Here is an 8,153-nt window from a genome sequence, read left to right as displayed (position 1 = left end):
AATGATATTAGAGCAAATTTTGCAAACTTTATATGTAATAAACATATAAACATAAACTCATGTGTCAATGACAGATTTGGTTTCGTTTTGTGGTGCTCTACAAAGGAGATCGAACCAATAGACGTCGTTATCAAATGGGGAAAAAACAATGAGTGTTCAATAATAACTACAAAATACAAATCATATTAATTATAATTCTGTATATATAATCTCTATGTGCCTCAAATACAATAATATACTTACTTTTTAACATAAGGTACAAAATATAATTTCTTTTTCTAAGTCATTATAGTCATCATATAGATCACCCTCACTTCCACAATGTTTATCACTTGCCACACCTTTTTAAATAATTCATTGCAATTTTCTATATAACCGCTTTGCAACGCCAAACCAATTACAAACCCAATCCAGCTAGCATAATAGAAGAATGCAAAACCATTTCAAGGCTTAAACTCAAATCTAACACTGACATAACTAATGTTTCCAATCCTTATTCGATCAACTACACTTAATAATTAACAATTTAACTAATCAATATTTCAACTAAACCTAATAAGCAGTGAACTAAAATGTGAATTAGTCATTCACATCTTCAAAATTCTCAAGCAATGGTGTTAACAAAGCATCCCTTATTTTGTTAATTTCTTCGGGATTATATGACAAACTATCTCGGAATGCTTGTAAATTGAAAAAAAAAATAAAGTCATTAGTCAACTAGATAAAAAAATGTGGAAAAAAAATGAAGAATTACAATGTAACTTATTTTTATCCCTTCTAACTTCTTAATAACCCCTGTTTCAATGATCCCATTCATATAGCATATCACGTAATATCTGCATTCAACACTCCCAGGTTGATAATGGTACTAAAAAAATAAAAAATAAAATTGAATATCTAACTTTGATTATCTAAAAATTATGAACATATACTTAGCAAATAAACAACATTTGTGGGAGAACCCATGTTGATGGTGGCAAATTTTTCTTTCTGCCACCAAGTTGGAACTTTCTTTCTATGGCATTAGCAAATAAATGCCTAAACCATAGTATTATTAGAAGATACCACAGCACCTTTAAAGGAGGACCTTTGATCAGCTCATCATAATCACCACCGTCTTTCTTCGCTTTGTATCTTGAAGTACTACATTCAGGGCATTTATTCAACCCTTCATACTCATTTCTGAACAATATACAGTCATTAGGGCATATATGTACTTTCTTATATTCCAAACCTACCGGACACAAAATTTTCTTTGTCTCATACATTCTTTTTGGAAGTGAATTCCCTTTAAGAAGAATATCACTCAACAACTCGAGCAATTCTATTAAACTAGTATCGGTCCAACCATTTCTTGTCTTCAAGTTCATCAACTTCAACACAGTTGTCAACCTTGTGTAATCATCTTTACATTCTAGGTACAAAGACGTCTCTGCATCACTACGTAAGCTTTCACATGTGGGAGAGAAATGTGCAAAGGACTCAAACCTCATATCACAAAACATATCCGAAATTTTATCACCAAAGTCATCATTCACATCTTTCTCCTTTGTAAAAAGAGTAGTCTTTCTAATTTTCCATACCATATCTAATTTGTGTACCTCAAATTTATCTTATCACAGATAATATGCTCTCTTATCTCAAGAATATTTCTTCAACTATTGTTTAAACACTTGACACAAGGACAACAATATAAGCCATCTCTTTTGTTAGGGGCATTTTTCTAAGCAAATTCAAAAAAACTTTTCAACCCTTCTCATATTCTTTGCTAATCTTCCTAGCTTTCATCCAACCACAATCCATTATTCTACAGTGTCAATGAGCATAATTCTCAAGCTCAAATCTAACTACTTAATTTGAATATTCAAATAAGTCAAATATTAAGTGTTAGCCAATAAATAAATTAAAATTGACTAACACTTAATTGCAAATTAAAAGAAATGCCTTTTTCATTTTATAAAAATTTTGACAAAGTTTTTCCTTAAACAACAAACAAATCAACCAATCAACTAACCAATAATATAAGGGACAAATGCAAGACAAATTTAAATAACTATAACTGACAAAACAAAACCAACAATTTCAAACTAATGAATAAAGATTTTTAAAGCTGAAACTTCTGAATCCAAAATGGAAAAACAAATGATATCCGTTTTTCATGAAATTTTTAAAAACACTTTATCATCAATCAAAGTTCATAATAGAAAAAAAAAATTGGCCAAACACTTAGCAGATTATTTATTGGGAAATATCAAAATTTATAACAAAAATTTGATAAAAATACAAAATAAATATCAAAAAATTAAAAAAATTACAAACTTAAAAATTAATCAACTTTGAAGATTTAAACATGTAACTGATGCCGTGTATAGGAAGTAATTGTAGTTCTTCAATTCCAAATGTCACAAACTAACCCTTCAAGCATGTAAGATACTCAAAATAAACAACGTAAAATGTTCCAAATATAAAACTAAACAACTCATTTGATATATAATAAATTTCTACCATCAAACATGCAAAACAATAAGAAAAAGGGAACAAAATAACTAAAAAGAAAACTCGCAATGTGGGGATAAGTAAAACATGAAAAGAGGCAACTTTGAATTGTGAAACACGATGGTAGCACAACATGCGGCGAACAAATGGCAAAAAATAATGATATATAGTGCGGGTTATGTCGAAAAATGCAGTTTAAGTGGTGGGGCAAAGAAGAGGACCACAACACAATGTGAAAACCTAGAAACTTATAGCACAATAAGGTTTTTTCAAGCACACAATGAATTTTTAAATATCTTAATAACCGCTGTGAAAAGTACTTTTCACAAGATAACTGTTATGAAAAATCAAAACTTACCATGCATTAATTATAAAATGCCACTGCCTTTTTTTATGGTGTTTTTTTGTTTAACCACCGTAAAATGAAGTCGTTAAATATATTTTATGTAGTAATGAAAAGGAGGATAGTGTTTGTATTCACTTGATATTTTGATGAGTAAGATTTCCAGTATTATTTTTTTAAAAAAAAATCTTTCCTTGCCCTTACTTACCTTACATCCATTTTAGCTTCCCTCTAAATTGGAGTTTTTTTACGGGGAAGCCAAAATTTTGGATCATTTTATCCTTTTTTTTTTGTGATATTTCATTAATGTCCATTAAAAAGAAAACACATATTATTATAAAATTAATTTCAAGTAAAAATATATATTATTATAGGTAAAAATTATTATAATTAAAAATAAATTAAAATAAAAATTAATTTAAAATAAAAATATTATTACAATTAAAAAATTATATTGTTATAAAATTAATTGATTTTTATAAATATATTATTTTATTAATTAAAATATACGTTAAGGCTGGATGAAAAACCATATCCGAAAGAGAACATTTTCGTAAAGCAAATAAAATTTGGAAAAAATTAGTATGAAAGACCTGGGAAAAATAATATTTTACTATAGAGATGGTAAAATATATAATTATTTAGAACGATCAAATTTAAAAATACTAAATTTCCCCTCCTGAAATGGATACCATGCACTTGTTACGCAACAATCCCTTAAAGAAAGGCCAAGCAAGGGGGACAACGGGCAGGAGAAATGAAGGTTTGGGCTCTAGAAGGATTTGGTGTTGCTCATATTTTACACCTCCTATATCCTCTAATACCTTTAGAATTTTTCCCCCCCAAAAAAATTAAAACTAAAAACTGCCCATCATCCGCATGACTATATTTTTTTTTTTAACTTCTATTTTTCACCAAGATCCATATTCTTATCGTATCATTGAATTATTTTTATAACTCACATAAGTTTCTTACTTAAAAAAATTACACAAACTTCCTGTGAATTTTTTTATTGTGTAAATTTTATTTTCATTTTATAAACATATATAAAATTTCTTTATCATATGTAATAAATTATATGTAATAAAAAAATAAATTATAAAAGATATTGAGTTTTATTAAAATTATTTAATATACAATTTTTATTTTTACTAAAATTATATAATAAATTATAAACCTAAACAATGTTCGTATAATTTATTTTAATAGATATATAGTGCAAGTCGTAAAAATTGGGGGAAATTTTAATTTAGCCAAATTTAAGTTATAAAAATAGATTGTGGGAGAGATAATGTACGAGGGAGCACATGATGTTCGATTTTGATTAAGGGAAATTTAGTGTTTTCAAACTTTTATTTTGATTTCTGATTCTTCTAAATAATTACAATTTTCTTGATCCTTTTTTATAAATATCATTGTTCCATTCTAATTTTTCGTAAAATTTGTTAATTTGGTTATATTATGTTAATTAGAATAAAAAATCACTGTACCAATTTTTTAACATACATATTAACATGATAAGACTAAATTTTTATTAACATATGTAATTTTAATTAAGATATAAATTAATTTATATAATATAAAAATAAAAATATAAAATAATATCTAAGAGTAAAAGAATAAATAAATTTCTGCTACCCATCTTTCTCTTAAACAAAACAAACAAATGATCATTAAATATCCTTTCCTTGCTCTCCTCTCTAATCAAACCGAGTAAGATATATAATATTAAAATCATCCCACCCTCTTGCCAAAAAGAAAAAAACCTCCCCCGCGCTTCCCCATCTTACCCTTCCCTCCCTCCCTCAACCTAAACAATTCCCAAGTATATTATTATATTCACTATTACAGAAATAACTTTTTATGTCAATTAAATTGACATTTCACACCAATTCTGAAATCGGCATAAAATGGTTTAAAAAGTCTACACGTTCTCCATTAGTCATCAAACTGACGTGAAAAAAAGACATTTTATGCCAATTCTAGTTATAATTACATGAAAAGTTATATTTTTTTAAATTAAAATACGGGGACTTTTTTGTTTGGATTAGAGGTTATTTCCAATCCAAGAAGAAACCCATATTTTATATCATTACAAGAATTCACATGGATAAATAAAAACTCACATTGCACGCACAGAGTAGTGCAATAGAGGTAAAATTTACTTGTTCAAGGAATTGGGGGAGTTGGACTTGGGACAAATTTAGTAAGCAATAATAACTTCATTACTTTGTAAGAATATGACCTAAATATAGTTTTTTATTTATTTAAAAAACATAAATATACAAAATAAAATTGTTATTATAATTAATTAATAAATAAAAAGGCGCCACGACTCCAAAAATCCAAAGGCGGTTTCGTAGCCTCCCCTGTGAGATGTGAAAGTGTGTACGGATAACGCTCTCCCTGCTTCCTTCTCATCCATGGCATCTCTCAGTCCCAATAGATCTCTGAAACCACGTGACCTCTGCAGAATATCTCCGCCGCCATCTTCACCAAAGTCCTCTTTCTCTCTCACCTTCTTCGACTTCCTTTGGCTCAGATATCATCCTGTTGAGCGTCTCTTCTTCTTCTCTGTTCCTCACTTGAACCCTTCTTCCTTTTTTTTGAGTGAACCCTTCTTCCTTCTTCCTTCTTCCATTCCATTGTTCCAAAGCTCAAAATCTCCCTCTCTCTCACTCTGCAGCACTTTCTTCCTCTTGTCGGTAACATCATTTGGCCCTCCGATTCATCCACACAAACCCATCTTTCAATACACTCCTGGAGATGCCGTCCCTCTCACCATAGCTGTTTCTGATGCTGATATGAACCATCTCTTAGACAAGTCGCGTCGTAACGCCTCGCAATCTTGTGCTTTTGTGCCCAACTTGGATTCGTCCGATTCATTTTCCTCGGTTCTTTCTACACAAATTACGCTGTTTCCCAACAGTGGATTTTGCATAGGCATGAGCTTACACCATGGCTGTTTGGATGGAAAATCATCTTCTTTTTTCATCAAAGCCTGGGCTCATCTATGTCGAACAGAAGCAGGGAACGAATCTTCTGGTTTGCTTCCTCAAAAACTACAACCATTCTTAGACAGGGAAGTTATCATCGATCCACATGGCATCGAAGTTGCATACATTAATGGGTTGTTTGGTTTAGATCCAACTCTGAAGAAGCCAGGCTTGAAGATTTTGTCCGACATGTTCCCGCCGAAAGTGGAAGACTCGTCTCGAGCCACCTTCAAGCTCAAGCATGGAGATTTAAACAAGATAAAGGAAAGAGTGTTACAGAAGTGGGAAAATTAGGAGACCAAAGAAGAAAGGGAAGACTAAACAATTTCGAAGCCTCAAACTTTGTCAACCTTCGTCCTTACAACTTCTTATGTTCTCGTTTGCATTGCCAAAGCCATTGAAACAACTGACAAAAGCAAGACAAGGAAACTGTTATTCTACTTCCCGGCTGATTATAGGGACAGGTTACAGCATCCAATCCCTGAAACCTACTTTGGTAATTGCGTGATGCCTCAGATAATCGAAATACAGCCAGAAGACTTGAAAGATGAGGATGGGGTAGTCATTGCTAAGAAAGATAAAGGAAAAGATAAAGAAAATAGAGAGAGAGAAAGGAGCGCTGGATGGAGCTGAGAAGAAGGGAAGACTAAACAATTTCGAAGCCTCAAACTTTGTCAACCTTCGTCCTACAACTTCTTATGTTCTCGTTTGCATTGCCAAAGCCATTGAAACAACTGACAAAAGCAAGACAAGGAAACTGTTATTCTACTTCCCGGCTGATTATAGGGACAGGTTAACAGCATCCAATCCCTGAAACCTACTTTGGTAATTGCGCGATGCCTCATAATCGAAATACAGCCAGAAGACTTGAAAGATGAGGATGGGGTAGTCATGGTTGCTAAGAAAATACACAGGAAGATAAAGAAAATAGAGAGAGAGAAAGGAGCGCTGGATGGAGCTGAGACGTTGTTTTCTTGGTATTCTTCTTTGCTAAATGATGAGGAGAAGCAAGTTATGGGTATAGTAGTAGCCGGGTCGGCCCGATTCGCCTTTATCAAGTGGACTTTGGATGGGGAAGGCCTGAGAAGGTGGAGAAAATTTCAGTGGACAGAACTATAACGATGGCGATGGCAGAGAGTAAAGATGGCGATGGCGGGGTTGAAGTGGGACTCGCACTGAAGACTTAACTGACGGATACTCATCGCACTGATAAGTAGCATGAAAAACCTAAATCTTTCAAAATCAGATTTAATAATCAGAGATTTAAAATTTTGAACTAATGAATTTTAACTAAAAAAATTAGTTTTTAAAAAACTTACAGTTAAGAAATTATATTTATTTTAGATTATGTACTTCTTAAAATGAAAACAATTTTTGAAAAATAAAAATATTAATAATTAAATCTTGATCATCCATAGTAAATTTAAATGATTGAGATCTGATGAGCATCACAGTAGTTATCACTATGATGAGCACTGAAACTAGTTCCAGTTCCCACCTGCTGTGTTTTCATTTGAAAAGATATTATTCCTCCAATCCTTAATATAGAATCTATTTAACTTATATAATTAGATTAAGAAAAATAGGTAAGTTAGTTAATTATGAAAAAAATTATTATAATTTTTTTTTAGTTGGTTATATTAAAAAACCATAATATGTTTTTAAAATCTTAAAAACTAAAAAAAAATATATTTTTTTTTGAAATATTCTTTTTTTTCTCACCCACCACCTGCTACATATCCGACTACCACCTACCAAATATAATTTTTTTTTCCAAACGTGAATTTTTTTTAAAATAATTATCTAAACATATCTTTTTGTCTCTTTATTCCAAAACTTGCAAAAAATAATTTCATAAATTTGTTTTGAGAGCAATAAAAACAAAAACAAAAATAACACGCCCTTAATTTTTCTACCATGACTCACACAATCATTACATTGCTATAAATATAATAATATCTTTGTAGATATCTATATATATATCTCATTATCTCCTATAATCTTTGATATCTTCTATTATCTCTATATCACACAATTATCTCATATTATTATTTAATCTGTAGATTCTATCAAAGATGTAAAACTGTGCCTATAAATAGAAGCCATGTATAATGTATTGAGCACTCTCTTGAATGGAATGAGAAATACTCTTTCTTGTTGATCCTTTCTTCCTCTGTATAATTCTTCTCTACATTTCTTTTTTATTTAAAACACGCTATCAGCACGAAACTCTAATCAAGGTACGTATGATATACATTTCTACCCTAGTATAATTTTAGAACATCATGTCTATTATTTTTCTAGAGTATCTCTTACTC

The 8,153-nt window shown here is 30.7% G+C and overlaps 1 pseudogene; it reads left to right on the top strand.

Moving 5' to 3' along the window:
* Positions 1 to 5,262: 5,262 nt before the first annotated feature.
* On the top strand, positions 5,263 to 7,022 carry LOC114761066 (malonyl-CoA:anthocyanidin 5-O-glucoside-6''-O-malonyltransferase-like; annotated as a pseudogene).
* Positions 7,023 to 8,153: the final 1,131 nt, after the last annotated feature.

Source organism: Neltuma alba, unplaced genomic scaffold (assembly GCF_004799145.2).
Source record: "Neltuma alba isolate B1F8T4 unplaced genomic scaffold, ASM479914v2 tig00011069_pilon, whole genome shotgun sequence".
Lineage (NCBI taxonomy): Eukaryota > Viridiplantae > Streptophyta > Magnoliopsida > Fabales > Fabaceae > Neltuma > Neltuma alba.
The sequence above is the reverse complement of the archived record's forward strand: the minus strand, read 5'-3'. Positions and strand labels throughout refer to the sequence as shown.